The sequence below is a fragment of the Ursus americanus genome, chromosome 2 (genome assembly GCF_024610735.1).
Source record: "Ursus americanus isolate L20-20 chromosome 2, mUrsAme1.1.p, whole genome shotgun sequence".
NCBI classification, from domain to species: Eukaryota; Metazoa; Chordata; class Mammalia; order Carnivora; family Ursidae; genus Ursus; species Ursus americanus.
In genome coordinates this window covers 65,846,378-65,862,825 of record NC_142128.1, presented here as the reverse complement: position 1 = coordinate 65,862,825, position 16,448 = coordinate 65,846,378, and the positions used below count along the sequence as shown (strand labels likewise).

The 16,448-nt window shown below is 44.7% G+C and overlaps 1 protein-coding gene and 1 non-coding gene across 3 annotated transcripts in view; both read left to right on the top strand.

Moving 5' to 3' along the window:
- The first annotated feature begins 7,556 nt into the window (after positions 1-7,556).
- On the top strand, positions 7,557-7,663 carry LOC123785886 (U6 spliceosomal RNA). The gene has a single exon (XR_006777804.1). It is a non-coding gene; the product is annotated as a U6 spliceosomal RNA (small nuclear RNA).
- Positions 7,664-13,948: 6,285 nt separating this feature from the next.
- The window catches only part of TMCC2 (transmembrane and coiled-coil domain family 2), a 38,298-nt gene continuing 35,798 nt past the window's right edge, over positions 13,949-16,448 (top strand). Inside the window, exon 1 of one of the 2 annotated variants that reach the window (XM_045787533.2) lies at positions 13,949-14,669. The gene's annotated coding sequence lies outside the window, so the exon portion shown is untranslated. Of the gene's footprint in view, positions 14,670-15,323; positions 15,720-16,448 lie in introns of those variants that run through there. The other variant, XM_045787534.2, reaches the window with a different exon arrangement.

The following is a 16,448-nucleotide window of genomic DNA, read 5'->3' as shown; positions in this document are numbered from 1 at the left end:
TCTCATCTCTATTTTTGCTTTGCTGAGGAAAGCGATCGTTTGTTTCCTGCTGCTTAAAATCTTAAATATGCGACTGTCAGTGAACTCTTCCTAAATCACAGTCAGCTACACATAAAAATACATATTTTATTCAAGTATCTAAGGACAAATGGAGGAGAAAAAAGACTTGGTATCAAGAGAGAACTTAAGTTAGAAGAGGAAAATGTTCCTCAAAAGTGATGAGAGTTTAGCAGTTCACGAGGATGAATACACAGATCTACTTTTGTTCCCTCCCACACCCCCACGAAAATGACAGTAATGAGATTTTTTAAGCGTGAACCCACAATAATGAGAGGAGCCAGTAGGAAAAACAAAAACAAAAACAAAAAAGGGAGAGGCGGGACAAGTGTTAACTAAGTTAACCTGGAGAACCCTGACCCCTAAATCCAAAGGACAAAAGCTGAGACCCAGCCTGATTCGTCCCTGCCAAATCCCTCAGGTCTCCAGACTTGGTGGCAGTAGCTACGCCCCCACCCGCTGCCGACCAGGGAGGCATAGGACAGCGCGGGCTGCCACCTACAGGTTGTACCCTGGGCAGGGATTACAATAAGAATTTCGAGAGCTGTGTAAGATCTCCAGGTTACCTCCCCCTTCTTCAGTGGCTGCACCCCTTCCCCTAAAAGAAGACTGAAGTATTTATTCTCCAGGGCGGGCCGAGTAGGAGTTTCTGTATAAACAGGGGTGAGTGGATTTATGGATATTGGATGCTAAGACTCCTAGCCCTCTTCCTCCATTCAATTCCTAGATCTCTGGCTACCAGACGTTTACCTTCCAGGGAGGAAATGTGACGTGTCTTCTTCAAGGACTCTGACCAGCCCGAGAAGAAAAGCCCGAAGATACTGACATCAGAACAGAGATTTTTTTTTAATGGAGATGTGATTGACATTGATGTTGATATTAGTTTCAGGTGTACAACGTAACGATTCGATATCTGTATATTTTCACCCATAAGTCTAGTTAACATCCATTACTATACATAAAGAATTTTTTCTTGTGATGAGAACTTTTAAGACTTACTTTCTTAGCAACTTTCAAATATGCGACATAGTATTATTAACTCCAGTCACCATGCCGTAGGTAACATCCCTGTGACTTATTTCATACCTGGAAGTTTGTGCCTTGAGACTCCCTTCAACTATTTTGCCCCTCCCCCTGCTGCCTCTGGCAACCACCAACCCAGAACGCAGATTTTTTTCTGACTTGTTCACTGCTCTCTCCCCAGCACCTAGAACAGTGCCTGTCACTTAGCAGGTGTTCCTTAGATATTTGTCGAATGAATGAGTTCACTGTAGATATTTTTAAATATTCAGGAAAGCACAAAGGAGAACATAAAAACTACTCATATTTTTACTATCCAGTAAGAACAAGTTCCTCTTGGAACTATGACAAGTTCCTCTTGGTTAGATTATTTGATTTCTAGAGAGATTCCAATGTCTTTTTAGTTTATTTATTTTTATACTTTTTATATTTTTAATTTTTCTTTTTTTTTTAATTGTATTTTTTCATTTGAGAGAGAGAGAGAGACAGAACACACAAGCAGGGGGAGAAGCAGAGGGAGAGGGAGAAGCAGACTCTCTGCTGAGCCAGCAGGGAGTCCAATGTGGGGCTCTATCCCAGGACCTGGAGATCGTGACCTAAGCTGAAGGCAGACGCTCAACCATCTGAACCACCTAGGCGCCCCCATTTTTAATTTTTCTTAAGTAGGCTCCATGCCCAATGCAGGGCTTGAAATCATGACCCTGAGATCAAGAGATCAGCTCTACCAGATGAGCCAGCCAGGTGCCCCAAGATTCTGGAGCCTCAATCCTCATGTTCCCATAGGTGGAAATCAGGTGCTTTTTGTGTGATGTTCATTTCTGCACTTTGAATTAGGAACAAGCTTACTAAGAGAAAGAATAACAGTTCTCTATTATGCAACATAAAAATCACAATCACAAATCCAAGAATTTAGGGGGTTCCTGGCTTGCTTACTTAGTAGAGTATGCGACTCTTGATCTTGGGGTTGTGAGTTTGAGCCCCATGATGGGTGTACAGATTACTTAAAAATAAAATCTTCTTTTAAAAAAATCCAAGAATTTAAAAACCTACAAATTAAAGGGGAAAAAATAACAACAGACAACATGTCAAGTTTTCCATAGGTATTTCTTTACTACTGTTCAATTACTGTCATCTTCTGAAGTTACTAACAGGCAAGTGATAGCTCCAAAGAGAAAGAAACTGATGGAAGAAAAGACAAGAAAATATAATTCATTGGCTTAATTTGATCTATGATTTGGGAAAAGGTCACCATTATCAAGTTTAGCAGCAGGACAGAACTTCTTCCAGCTCAAAACTGATTTCCAAGGGAACATGCTCGAGAATCTCAGTTCTTGACAATCTGGCTTCTCTGTTTATTTTGTGTATTGTTGGCAGTGCTGCAGAGCAGTGTTTCTCAAAGTTTAATGCACGCAAGAATCATGTGGGCACATTGTCAAAACACATTTGTGATTCAATAGGTGTGGGGAATGGCTTGGGGCTCTACATTTATAACAAGTTTCCAGGTGATCTCAATGCTGCTGGTCTGGGGACCACACTTTTTGAGGAGCAAGGGTGTACAGAGACAGAATAGGAGTGAGCAAAGCATCATGGTTAAGGACATAGGTCTTGGAGTCAAAGAGAACCGCATTCGTTTTTTTAAATATTTTATTTATTTTTTGAAGATTTTTATTTATTTATTTGACAGAGAGAGAGAGCACAAGCAGGGGAGTGGCAGGCAGAGGGAGAGGGAGAGGGAGAACCAGGCTCCCCGCTAAGCAGGGAGCCTGATGTGGGGCTCGATCCCAGTACCCTGGGATCATGACCTGAGCCGAAGGCAGACGCTTAACCGGCTGAGCCACCAGGCGCCCCTAAGATTTTATTTTTAAGTAATCTCTACACCCAATGTGGGGCTTGAACTCACAGCCCCTGAGATCAAGAGTTGCATGCTCTACCGACTGAGCCAGCCACGTAGGTGCCCCAGAGACCTGCATTCAAATCCTAGCTCTACCCTTTCCCGTTCGTATGCCTTGGAGACAATTAACTTATTTTCTATAAATCTTAGTTCCTTATCTGAAAAACTGTGAGCATCGAAAGAGCAATGAGCAATGCCAGGGGCACCTGGATGACTCAGTCGGTAGAGCATTCAACTCTTGCTTTTAGGGTTGTATGTTCGAGCCCCACATGGGGTGTAGAGATTACTTAAAATCTTAAAAAAAAAAGAAAAGAGCGATGCCAATTGTAAATCTCAAAGTATGTTGAGAAAAAAATTTAAAGCAATGTCTAACACATGACAGGAGCTCAATAAATGGCAACTGCTTTTATCAATTATGTTACCATTATTACAAACCTGAATTCTAGACCTGACTCACTATTATATAAACTTGGGCAAGAGGTTGGCCCTTCTGAGTCTTGGTTTTCTCATCCATCAAATGGAATAATAATAGTGCCCAACTCAAGAGGTTATTGTGAAGATTAGAATGGGGGAAAAAGTATAAAAAATACCTAGCACAGAGCCTACTGTATAGGGGAGGCACTCAGTAGAAGGACCCTGAAGTTACGATTGCTATAAGCCTTAGTTCTGTCCCTGGCTCCGTGACTTCAGGTAAAAGAGAGAACCCTAAGATTGTGTTTAACATCACTGTGTTGGTGGGAGGAGGGAATGAGCCATGTTTTGGAAATGAACTCCTGTAAAAATTTAAGGAAAAACATGAGAGTCAGAATCTGTCCTGAGTTCCAGCCCTAGACATGCTAATATGTTACTTTGTGATCTTAAGCAAATGACTTAACTGCTTGGAGCCTCAGTTACTTCATCTGTATAGTGGGGCTAATAATACTTACCTTGTGAGGTTGTATGAGGATTAAGGTCATGAGGATTAAATGAAATAACATGTAAAGCATTTAGTGCTTTGCCTGGCATATAAAAGTGCTTGATAAATGTTTTCTTTCCTATGTATAGTAATTTCGTTCAAGATTATTATTTTTCCAAGGAGGATAGTACTTCAAAAAGTATTTTGGTTTTGCTTGTGAGATTCTCTCCATGAAGATTAACTTGAAGATTAAAGGTCTATAAAACTGAACTTCTAAATGCATTCTATTTAATTATACATCAAATATCATTCCAATGCTGAATATTTCATCAGTGGTGTCCCTGGCTGTTGGAAGGCAGAGCATGGGGAGGAAAAGTAATAAATTTAAAAGAATTTGGTATAACCCTAAATAGAGATCATCTTTGTTTTACTGCCAAGTAGAACAAAGTTTCCAGAAATTTTGGGGGGGAACTAAAGTAACCGACCCAAAGCTTTCCAGAAGAAGCCCCAGACACTGTTGCCACAATTCTTTTCTCATTAGTAAGAGAAGATTGCTACTGCTTTTTCAAGTCTAAATGGTTTTCATCCTTTCTGCACTATGTTGCCTGACACTTCAGTAGAACCCATTCTAGATTAATTTCCTTGCTTGCCCAGAATAAAACCTTGCAACAGGTTATATTCTTATCTCTCTGCTGATCTTGGATGAAGATACATAGATGAAAATCTACCAAAAGTACCATTTTCTATGTTAACATTATCCTGGTAGAGGTTTTCTAGAAGATTCTGAAGCCTGTGTTCTAAGCATATTCCACCTGGCTTAGTCTGTATCTATATGTGCCAAACACAATGCCTGATACAAAGAGGGTGCTCAATATACATTAGCCAAAAGAAAATATTTCTTTCATACCGTCCTCCTGCTACTTCCTTGCTCATGAATCTAGCTCTGCAGGGAAGTGGTTTAATGGAGGCAGGGGGTAGAATTTTGAAGCAAAGGTGGATGGAAGGCACCCTGGTCATGAGAAGATTCCCCACCCCCAAATTGTAGAGAGAGAGACCTCTATCTAACAAGCATCACATAAACTTCTAAGTGCTTTGAAAACAGGCCCTGGAACCTGGCTGAGCCACCCTTCTATATGTCGGCGTGTGGGGTTCCTTTCATTTTCCTAGAGCTGATTCCAGATGCACGGATTTAGGACCCTTCCCCAATAGGTCTTAAATGATCCATTTAGGCAAGTTTTCTGATGACATGTGCAGACATTTCCTACATAGGGAGTATGCAATTTTTTAAGGGTGTGGAGGAAGAAAGGAGGAAAATAATAAAACCTTTAATGCGTCATAAAAATAAGTACTTTCTGAGGCGCCTGGGTGGCTCAGTTGGTTAAGCATCTGCCTTCAGCTCAGGTCATGATCCCAGCATCCGGGGATCGAGCCCCGCATTGGGCTCCCTGCTCAGCAGAGAGTCTGCTTCTCCCTCTCCCTCTGCCTCTCCCCCTGCTTGTGCTCAAGTGTTCTCTCTCACTCTCTCTCAAATAAATAAATAAAATCTTAAAATAATAAAAATAAAAATAAAATACTAAAAAAATAAGTACTTTCCAAATAAAATTTTCAATGGTCCCATATCCTAGCATAAAACTTGCAATTATTGCTTAGTACTTCCTTCCCATCTTTATCCATGGTTTGTATCAACTTTAGTTCTTACAATGACCCTGGAAAGATGGATATTTTATCTTTGTTTTATAAATGTGGAAATTAAGACTCAGGTTAAGTGATTTGTCCGTATAGTTAAAAACATATGTTTGTCTGACTTCTTATTCTATCTAGCTCAAGACAATTTCCCATTCTAATGCTTTCATATTATGTTACTTAAAGAAGGCTTTCTGTGTTTCTATATACTTATCATACGGATCTCTCAACAGCAGCTAACATTCCTTTGCATTCTTACACCATTGTTACTCACCCACTTCCTATTCTTGGGCATGTAGGTCATTTCAGGTTTTCCACTGCTGTAAACAATGCTGCTTTATATATTTTTCTGTTGTGTTGTTGCTTTGTTTTCTTCTTTTGAATTATTTCCCAGGAAGGTATTAAGGGGTAAAAGGGTATAGACATTTATATATTTTTAGCTATTTATGTTACTGAATTGTACTAAGTCATTGCATCTTGAAAGAGAATATTATCTTCTTTCACCAGTACCCTGTGAGAGGCATAAGGCAAGACTGGGTGGACTCACCAATGAAAACAGCCCTTTGTCCCTCTAGCTGCTTGGGGATGCCCCGGGGCCATATGAGACTCTCTGAAAATGATTTATGACATAATCCAGAATAAGATCTCACATGGGATAGTGTGATTCCCCCCTTCCCGGGAAAGGCTTCCTTAATTAAATTGTCTTTTTCTTTCTGTAGTCACAAGATTGGCAGGCTTTTCCAGCAACTGACTCTTGTTTCTTGATTCAGACCATAGCTCTCCATTCCCGTGTTGGGAAAAGGTGTAGAGGCTGTGAGAAAGCCTACACTTCAATCTTGGTTTGCCATTCCAAACTAGGTGCCAAAGGGTCAGGATATATTACACCAAGGACAGGAAGTCCCTACAGAGCCGAAAAGGGTTTTAGAAACAGTCGAGAGGAAGTAAAAATGAGGAAAAGTCCTACCAGAATAAGAAAGCCCTGTTTCAACGGGTGGAAGGTAATTTTGAGAGATATACTAATATCTCTGCCTCTTAGTTACCGCACATGGCAAAGTACCATTTGGACTTATTGAAAGGTTCAGGCTAAAATCATATGGCACACAAAAGGCACTCAAATGATAACTGTTGTTATTATTAACAAGTGTGTAGCCATAGCATAGCCTAAGCGACAGTGCGGTGGGCATTGTGGGAGGAGACACTGAAGGCAAGCAGAACTGGTTGGGCTAGCTCTTCCGAGTCAGGTGACCTCGGGCAAGTTTTGTTTGTTTTTTTTTTTAAGATTTTATTTATTTATTCGACAGAGATAGAGACAGCCAGCGAGAGAGGGAACACAAGCAGGGGGAGTGGGAGAGAAAGAAGCAGGCTCACAGCGGAAGAGCCTGATGTGGGGCTCGATCCTGCAACGCCGGGATCACGCCCTGAGCCGAAGGCAGACGCTTAACCGCTGTGCCACCCAAGCGCCCGTTAGGGAAGTTTTAATAACTCTTTGAGCCTCAGTTTCCCATCTGCGAAAAGGAGGTTATAAACTTACCTACAAAGTTTGTTTTATAGCCCAGATGGGAGCTTGCGACGGGCAAATAGTAAGTGCTCAATAAATAGCAGATACTATTTTTTTTTTAAGATTTTATTTACTCGACAGAGATAGAGACAGCCAGCAAGAGAGGGAACACAAGCAGGGGGAGTGGGAGAGGAAGAAGCAGGCTCATAGCAGAGGAGCCTGATGTGGGGCTCGATCCCATAACGCCGGGATCACGCCCTGAGCCGAAGGCAGACGCTTAACCACTGTGCCACCCAGGCGCCCCAGATACTATTATTTTTAAACACCGTTACATTTTTTTTTTTGTAAGTAGGTTCCACACCCAGCGTGGAGCCCAGGGCAGGGCTTGAACTCACCACGCTGAGATCAAGACCTGAGCTGAGATCAAGAGTCAGACGCTTAACCGATGGAGCCACCCAGGTACCCCGGAAGATTTTATTAATCCACAAATCTATCGATAAATGTGATCAACTGTGCTTGCTTCGGCGGCACATATACTAAAATCGGAACGATACAGAGAAGATCAGCACAGCCCCTGCATGAGGATGACATGCAAATTTGTGATGCATTCCATATTTTTCTGATTTAAAATAAATCTACATGTTTATTGAATAAAAAAAATAGTAAGTGTGATCAACTAAGTCTTCCCCTACATCAGGGGTTCTTAACTTCAGTGTGCATAAGAATCCCCTAGGACCCTTGTTTCAAGTGCAGGTTTTCAGGCTCCCCCCAACCCCTGGAAATTTTGTTTCTATCCCTTTGGTGTAGGGTCTGGGGATCTGAATATATAACTAAATCCCAAGGTGATTTATGTTGCTCGCAATCCATGAACGATCCTTTTTGAGAAACACTGTCCTACGGTCTCAGAAAAGAAAAAGAAAAAAAAAAGTTTTTCCCATCACAAATACGCCATAAAAACTCTATAATATGCAGATGTAAAATTAAAGAGATCCGAATATTGAATGATTCTATTTTCAAGATGACTTGGGGGGCCTAGGTGGCTCAGTTGGTTAAGCGTCTGCCTTCAGCTCAGGTCCTGATCTCAGGGTCCTGGGATTGAGCCCCACATCCATCAGGCTCCCTGCCCAGTGGGGAGTCTGCTTCTCCCTCTCCCTCTGCCCCTCCCCCCTGCTTGTGTGTGTTCTCTCTTTCTCTCTCTCAAATAAATAAATAAAATCTTTTTTTTTAAAGATGACTTACATAGTTCTTACCTACTTAAAGGCTTCTGAATCATCCTAAAGCATTTTATTCTTTTAACACTCATGATACGGATGAATGTGTGTAAACACTCCTTTCTCAGAGTCATTTCAGTCCCTTGTAGAGACCTCTCTCTCCTCTGCACTGGGGGACTTAATTATTTCCCCCTTGGAATGTTGACACACATCACCATTTCAATCTTTTGTTGTTTTACATTTTGTTTGTGCCTTTTATTTCCCCACCTGGACTTTAAGTCCAAAGGCAGGGGCCCACGTCTTTTCTGGTTCTCTATCTTCCACAGGCATCTTGTCAAGCCTTTGTCCCTGACATGTGTTTCATAAATATGTTTGAATGAACGCAGATGTATTTAACTGTAGACTAGTACTCATTGATAGATTCTTTACCACAGGAGTGGCTCAGAATTGTAGCTGTGAAGGGTGAGCTATTGGGCTTTTTCACGTTTAGAGCCAGACAGAGCAGGGTGCAGACCTCAGGCCTATGAAAGAAAGTGCTAGAATCCCACTGAGCCTGTTTTCTCGTTTGTACAGTGGATATAATATTTACCTTGCAGAGCTGTTGTGGGGATTAAGTAAGCGAGTGCTCATAAGGTTCCTAGCAAAATGCACAATGCCTGAGTTCTCTTTCAGTGCATAACTGCCTTCTTCTTATTATCATATCTTAAAGTACCACGTAGAATAATAGTTACAACTGCCATAGATATCTGTCTTCATACGTAAAATAATAAACCACTGATTCTCTCTGAGCAAAGCTGATATTTTCTCTTCTTTTATTTTATTATTTTTTTGAGGTCGAGCCTTTTCAGCTTTAAGTAACAGATTGTCCAGAGGTTTTCTATGGATTCCCTATAGAGATGGAAAAGGACACAAAGCAACCATTTTACCAGTCCCAGGCTTTCACACAGAGCAGTACAATCAGGGTTTAAGCTTCCACTTCACAAACCTCCTCTGTTCATAGCCATGATGATTGTGACCTTCCTCCCATACTAAAGAGCAACAAGCATCCAGAACGAAGAATATGCATCGTACCTGAAATGAAATGCAGGAACGTCCAGCCTTTTCTACTACAGAGAGGAGATTTACCAGTCCCAGGAATGAGCCCAACACTGGGATCTCCCGTGCAGGTCTCAGATAGGAAGGGACACAGGAATGGCAATCTGTTCGGTGTCACTCTTTTAAAACATTGCCAGTTAGGTATCAGTGATTCTGTGCTATGGAGGAAATAACACATACACTTTTGAATAAAAATAGTAATTACGGTTTTATTTCTGAATCAAAAAATTCAAACACCTAAGTATCTAAGAATAAGGTAGATGGTGGGTAAATAAATCATGATATAGCCACTTGATAGAATGGATAAGTAGTCACTTAAAATATTTCCTTAGACATATTTCCATGTGGAATAACATGGAAGATGTAATAATATATGGATAATGATTCTGAGTACATTTTAAGTAAAAAACAAGAAAATTTAGTATAGACTCAGAGCTTTCTCCAACTCACGAGTGATGCAGACAGAGCCTTCCTGGTCCTGTCTGCCTCTTAGAAGAGCCAATAAAACGCCTGTATTTAGGTGGTGGGATGGTGATGTCATCGACAATCCGGCCAATCTCCCTGACGATTATTTGCATAGTTTACTTCTCCTAATCCAACGGAACCCAATTTCTTTTAAGAGGAGCATTGAGTGGAAGTGGAAATCTCTAAAAGAAAGGGAGGAAAATTACATTAACAAAGGAATATTTATAATGATGTTGGTATCAAAATACAGTGATGGAAATTATTACATCCGGTCTCAGTAGAGAGTACTTTTACCTTCTAAGCAAAGCACTCTCCCTAGTATGTTAAATCTTACAATAGCTGACCACTATTACCCATTTGATGTTTAAAGTGTTTTTTAAAGAATTCCTACGGAGTAGGAGACAGACTTTTCTTAGATAATCTGGAAACCCCTTGCTAATGGCATGAAGAAAAGCCTTTTGAAAAAAGAAAAAACAAACCCTACTCTATGTTTACCTGTTGATCTTGGCACTTTATCCTCTACAATTAAAGCCTCTTCCGTTTATCAAGCTAATTGAACTGGCTGTTGACAAGGAAACAGGATTCCATATCCCTGATCTTTATCCTTCTTGTTTATACACTTACTGGTTTGGCAAATTTGATCCTACCAGGAGTGCCCCCTGTCATTAGCCTTGCTGGGATTTCCTTTCACAAAAAGCATTAAGCTTAATGGAACAATTCTGTTTTTTTCATGTGGCAGACTGGGGGCTTAGATAAGTTTGTTAATTATTTGTGTTTCATTCAGGTTTACTGAGCACATCTATGGGTGAAATGTTTTCACACGCTTATCTAGTTTTATCCTTAGGATAACCATGTGAGGATAGATATTATTAGTACCTGTTTAGAGATAAGAAAGCCAAGGGCGAGAGAAGTTAAGTGGTTGCCCAAGAACACACAGGGAGTAACAGAACCGGAATTCTTACGTGGACGGTCTAACAGCAAGACCTGTGTGCTTCCCGCAACACCATGTTATTTATTTGCAATTAACTAGTGGTATCAAAGCAGAATGGAAAATGCTACTCTTACATACTAAATATAATCTCTTGCATTGTGAATCTGCAAATTTTTGTCTTATCTTGAGCATCAAAACATACTATGTTCCTGTGTTTTTCCAAAGAAGCCTAGAAAAATAGAAGGATCGATCCTTTAAACAGAATTTCAATCAAAGTCCTTTCAAGTTGTATTTATCTTAGGTACTCGGGAATTTACTACGGCTAATGAAAATCTGCCATCAGCTTCAAACTGGCTGTTGCAAGTCACACAGGTGTCTTTACAGACTTCCCACCCAACCTTCTTTGGCAGTACTAGATTCATTCTATAATAAGACCTCAGAAAAAGTTGGAATGGGTAAGAAACAAGGTTAGAACCCTCGAAGTGGAACGTGTAAGACTTCTGAAACTGGATGACATCTCTGATAATAGCTATGGCGCTCAGTCTAAATGCTTTACATTTACTACCCAACACCCTATAAGACAGGTACTCTCATGATCCTAACTTCCAAATTAGGAAACTGGGGCATAAAGAGGCTGGATAACTTGGCCCCAGTCACATGGTGAGTGGAGAACAGAGGCAGGATTTGTCCCCAAGCGGTGTGGCCACAGAGTCTAGAGCTCGTAACCCTATGCAGCACTGCCTTTCCAAAATGGAATATACAGCATTAGCTGATTTCATGAAACACACCACAGACTTTTTTGTTGACCTGCACAACACCTTGCTAAATAGGTCCACAAATAGGAAATTTGGCCATCATGCTATGTGTGTGTGGTCACGTAAAAATCATATTTAAGGCCAACTTCAACCTAGTATAGAAATGGAGCATAATTCAAATGACGATGGTCTCTGCTTTCTTTCTTTCTTTTAAGATTTTATTTATTTATTTGACAGAAAGAGAGAGTACAAGCAGGGCAAGCAGCAGGCAAAGGGAAAGGGAGATGCAGGCTCCCACTGAGCACAGAGCCCGACATGTGGCTCAATCCCAGGACTCTGGGATCATGACCTGAGCTGAAGGCAGATGCTTCACCGACTGAGCCCCCCAGGCATCCCTGGTCTCTGCTTTCTTAAAACCTCACAATGACTCCCTCCACTTTTTTTCCAGCTTCTAGCCAGCTCAGGAACGCAAGCTCACCATTTGCCCAAGGCAATTTACCTTTTTACCTCCCAGCCTAAGACTTGCCAAGATCTGTAGGAGTCCCTACACTTCTGTAGGGGGAGTCAGGAGTCAGCTAGGGGACAGCAGACTATTCTGTCTGACATTCAACACATGAGAATCCGCTCCCACTGTTTCTGCTTAGCGCTGCCACAGTCTTCACGGGCATTCTGTCTTTCCCTCATCATCGAAAATGCTAACAGCAGAGTGCCAGGGAAGCTTTGTGTTTCTGCGTTGTGCCTGATACTGTGTAGTGAATGTAGGGGGTGGTTCTGCGTTCCCAGCCCATCCTAAATTCCTGTCTTCTAAAAACGGAACTGCCTAGTTTAGAAAGTAGCTGTCTGACTGAAGTAAATTCTTAACAACTTAGGCTCTTCTAGGATACACATTCAAATGAGTGGTTGGAATGGGGAAAAGGACAGAGGAGAGTCAAGAAGCTCATAGCCTGGTAGGACTGGAGCGAGGCTAGCATGGCATGATGGGTGTAAAAGCGATTGGTAAACTGTAAAACGCTTTAGGGATCATCACTGTGACTCACAGACTGAGTGGCCCCTTCACTACAGTCTAAGTCAATAAATGGGTCTCAGATGTGAGCTTGCATCAGCATTACCTAGAGGGCTTGTCAAAATAGACTTCTGGGGGTTCTGGGGTGGCCCAGTCGGTTAAGCGCCCGACTTCTGATTTCAGCTCAGGTCGTGATGTCAGGGAACTGAGATGAGCCCTGCGTAGGGCTCCACGCTCAGAGGGGAGTCTGCTTAGGATTCTCTCTCCCTCTCCCTCTGCCCCTCCTCACTGCTCCCTCCCTCTCTTAAATAAATAAATAAATAAATAAATAAATAAATAAATAAATAAATAAATGTTTAAAAAAATTAAAAACCCAGACTTCTGGGCTATTTCTGATTCTGTAGGTCTTGCTGGTGTCTAAGAATTTGTATTTCTGTCAAGTTTCCAGGTGATACTGATGTTACTGGTTCCTCCTTTGAGAACCATTGGTCTAGGCTGCTGGCTGGGCACAAATGATCGTATCCCTAGTAAGCACACAGTAGACACTCAGATGGAGTTGTTATTACTCTGTTCCATATCTTGGTAGCCCCAATATTTACTCTCTTCTGCCTCCAGATTACTACCACAGTTTGGCCGAGATTCATGGGAAAAAGAAGTTGCATTCTTTTTCTTCTCTTCCATATGTATCAACCTCCTACCATTAACACCCCTTCTTATTTAAAAGCCTTTTCATAGTTTGCATTATTGTGTTAAATAATCTAATACGTTCTAATTTCTGAGCATAAAGTTAACTCACATGCGATAGCTACTTAAAGTGGGAGAATGGGTGAAGGGACAGAAGATCACCCCCTCCCTCTGCCATTTGCAGCTCTGAACATAGGCGTAGGCTTGTTTCAGACCGTGTATCCTAGAGGGGATCAGTAGCTCCCTCGATGAAGGGCTGTACACACGTAATGTGCAAAGTTAGAGCAAAATGCAGTGATGATAAACACCCCTATCTCGCCCCCTCCCTGTCAAATAAAACGAGTGGGTGGGGGAAATCCCGAGAGAGCCTTTTCTGGGAGGGTCCCTCCGGCTCCTGCCAAGACCGCGCCTGGGGTGGCGCGCCGCCCCGCCTCTGCTCCGCGGCCGGCTCTCTGCAATGCCAAAACGCAGCAGCAGAGCCCTCCAGACCTCTCCTGGGGGATCGCGCGGTGCAACCAACCCTAAAAACGTGGCCGCGCGACGCCCCCTCAGCCCTCCGGGCTTCCCATTGGCCCGTTGCCGTTGTCACTCGCTCCTTGTCTCGCCTCCCCGCTCACGGGCGGAGGCAGCGGGCGGGGTAGGTTGCGCGCTCGCCGCTGGCTCGGGCCGCGGTCGCGGCTTTGCAGCAAGCTGCGCGGCGGGCGGGGAGCGGGGCGCGCGGCCGGGGAGGGGGCCGGGCGCGCTGCGGGCTCGGCGGCCGGCCCATGCTGGGCGGGGGCCGGCGGCAGGGCCGGGGGCCGCAGCCCGCGCCGAGGGCGGCCGCCGAAGACCTGCCCGGCCGGCTGCCCGGTGCCCTGCCTCGCCCAGCAGCCCGGCCCGCCGGGAGGGATGCGCGGTGCCGCCCAGCTCCCCTCCGCCCTGCCTGCGCCCTGGAGCAGAAAGTTTGGGGGGCCGGGGGCTGTTTTCCTCCTCCCGCTCCAATGACTGCCCAAGGACTCCTGCTGCCCAGCCTCGACTGTGACCTGCCTCCGCTCCCCAGGTCGGAATGAACTATTCCAGGCTGTAACCAAGGCTCCGTGTCCTCGCCCCTCCTTCACCCTCCTTTAAAAAGATTTATTTTTTAATTCAAGAAATTGTGACCCGCCGACCCCCACCCCGCCCCGTCGTTACCAATTTAGACCCCGGGCCTCATTTTCTGAGTGTATGAGGGGGTGCGGTCTCCCCCAAGACGGCGCGCTGGAAGGACAGATTCCCCTTGCCGACCCACATACACCATGAAGAGGTGCAAATCGGACGAGCTGCAGCAACAGCAGGGCGAGGAGGATGGAGCTGGGCTGGAAGATGCCGCTGGCCACCTGCCGGGCGCGGACCTCCGGCCTGGGGAGGCCACGGGTGCTAACTCTGCAGGCGGGCCAACTTCAGATGCGAGCGCCGCCGCGGCGCCCAACCCGGGGCCCCGAAGCAAGCCTCCTGATTTAAAGGTGAGCGCAGACCGTCCCCTGGCAAGCCCAGTCGGCGACTTAGCTTTCCCCGCCCCACGCAGAAGTGCTTTCACAGGATGCAAGTGATGGGGAAGCCAGGCAAAGGTCAGAGAGGATGTTCGGCCAGAACCCTGGGCTGGACGTCAGGTACCATTTGTGCCTCCGTCTTTCAGCTCCATTTCAGGCCTCTGTGTTTGTTCCTCATTATTCAGCAGACGTTCTAGTGACTCACCCACCCGAGATTGTTTGAATAATGTGTGTGAAGTGCTGTTCGCAGACAAAGGGCTGGAGAAATCCAAGATGCTACTTAAAAAGTTGACATCACTTTCCCTCCTGTAAGATGGCAGGGGAAGAAAATTGCAGCGTGGGAGGCCAAAGCAGAGGACCATTCATTTCCTTTGCTGAATTAGTTTCCTCCTTTTGGGACCTTCCTGGATGAAGCTCAGTTTGTCCATCTGTGAAAGGGGAGTGTGGATTTCTTGCCGTTAGGTGGAGCCAGAGGTTAAGCTAGTGCTTGGAGATCCCTGCCTGCCTGCTGAACCAACCCCCAGGGTGGAGAACTGACAGGTGGCCAAGCCGTGCTTGGGCTGGTTTGGGGCACACATGCTGAGCCGGCAGTTAGAACCAGACTCTGAAAGAGCCGATCACATGCAGCTGGGAGTCCTTTATTTTCCGGCCTGCGGTGGCCGAGACAATTGTCGAGCTATGCTGAATATGTCTCTATATTAATTAAAGCAGCAGCCGGGATAAATAATGCACCTTTGCTGGAACTGCCAACAGGGACTGCAGGCTCAGGATTGGCAAGCCGGCTCACCACGGGGCTGAGCGAGATGTCAGCCCAAGGAAGCAACTTAGATGCCTTGGAGATTGATGCCTCAGGGGAGAAATTCTCCAGAGGGGGTGCAAGGTCTGGGCTAGGGGAGCAAAAGGACTCCATGATGTTAAATAAAGCCTGTAGCCTATGGCAGCAGCCACTAAGGAGCTTATCAGAATAAGCCAATGACATTCCTCATTTGGCCTGAGCCGCTCAGTCAGGAAGTCAGAGCGCAGGTGAGTGTGCTCTTACCTGTGTGTGTTACCTGTCTGTGTGTCTTGGGGAGGGGTAAGAAGGGGTAGGAAGGAGCTAGCTCCTTGTGTGTACTCCAGGAAAACCGTGGTAGTTATGTGAGTGTGACCTCTGGTGCTGCGGCTGCCCTTTTCAGAGGTGGGGGGCAAGCCTTATGTCTGCAGATGAGCTCCGCTGGAGAGGCCCCGCACGGGAGGCTTGTGCTTTCAGTCAGGCCCAGGGAGTCCTTGGTGCCTGCCCCAGCTGTCCCCTCTGAGCCCACCCTGGGTGGTCAAGAGGTGTGGCTCCTATTCTCAGTGGGATGATGAACGGAAATGGGTGCCCTTAATGTGAGTGTGGGAAGGAGGGGAGCCTTCTGCTGCAGACTTCAGCCTCCTTCTGGGCCCCGCCGAGATGAGTCTGGCCAGCAAACCCCAATCCCATGGCCAGATGGGACCCTTGCCCTGAGTTGACGAGAAGCTGCCTTGGAAACTCCCCCACTCTCCAGCTCAGGCCAGCAGTGGAAACTGCCAGCTCCATTAATTTCCCTCGGTTGCCTACATGAGCGAAGGTGGGCTGGTGGTGGCGTGGGGGCTGCGGTGTCTTTGTCTCTGTAGATAATGCTGCCTTAAAAGCTCGTTCATCTTCACCCTCCTGTATCATCTCTCTCTCTCTCTTCTTCACCTTTTTTTTTTTTTTTTTTTTTTTGGCGACACCCTCATTGTGGTTAGGGC